Below are 859 nucleotides of genomic sequence, written 5' to 3' on the forward strand. Positions count from 1 at the left end.
CACAACTCATAGTTAACTTTTAACCGAGGTTCAACTTATTTCTCATCTTTTTCCAATTATAAAATTGGAAAATGAATAAGTTGAATCTCGGTTATGAGTTAACTGTCAGTTGTGGAACTGGGCTTGAATCTGAGATCAAGACCGGTATCCATAGTCTGTTCTTATTTTAAGAGACAAATCGAGATGCTAATACAGCCCTCTGATTGGTTCATGACATCTTAATCTATCTATACTTAAAACGATACTAAATATAAGATCTAACTATGAATACCATCCCAAAATTTCTAAATTTTAAAATAAAAAATAGCGAAACCGTATAATGGACCAAAAATGAAAAAAATGGTCTTTAAAACTTCGTTTTTAGGTATGTTGATCGCTGCATCTGAGAATCTGAAGATCATTATTAAAACCTTTCCCACTAAATAATTTATTTTTATAATTTACTAAAAGTTATTAAAATTATTGATCCGCCATTGAATTATAAAATTCTGACTTCTAATTCATAATTAATGACCCAAAAAATTCCCAGATATAAAGTTTCAAAATATCGGTTTCATACAAAAATTCATGACACCAAGGGTTAAATGTGAATGAAACACGAGGGACTTTCTAACATCCCTGCTAAAAGTTCCAAGCATCCATATATAAATTTAAACATCTGGTTAAATGTGATTTCTTACACTGGAAATTCTGTTATCCAAAATACATTTGGAGTTCCAGATAAGTTCCACGTAAACTCTTGTCTGCAAATCCCGTTTTATCCGACACATATTTGGAATTCACACTAGCTTTGTCTACGAATCTTGTTCTGTCCGATGCATATTTGGAATTCCAGATAATTCAAAATAAATCCGTTTAT

The sequence above is a fragment of the Trachymyrmex cornetzi genome, unplaced genomic scaffold (genome assembly GCF_001594075.2).
Source record: "Trachymyrmex cornetzi isolate Tcor2-1 unplaced genomic scaffold, Tcor1.1 scaffold492, whole genome shotgun sequence".
NCBI classification, from domain to species: Eukaryota; Metazoa; Arthropoda; class Insecta; order Hymenoptera; family Formicidae; genus Trachymyrmex; species Trachymyrmex cornetzi.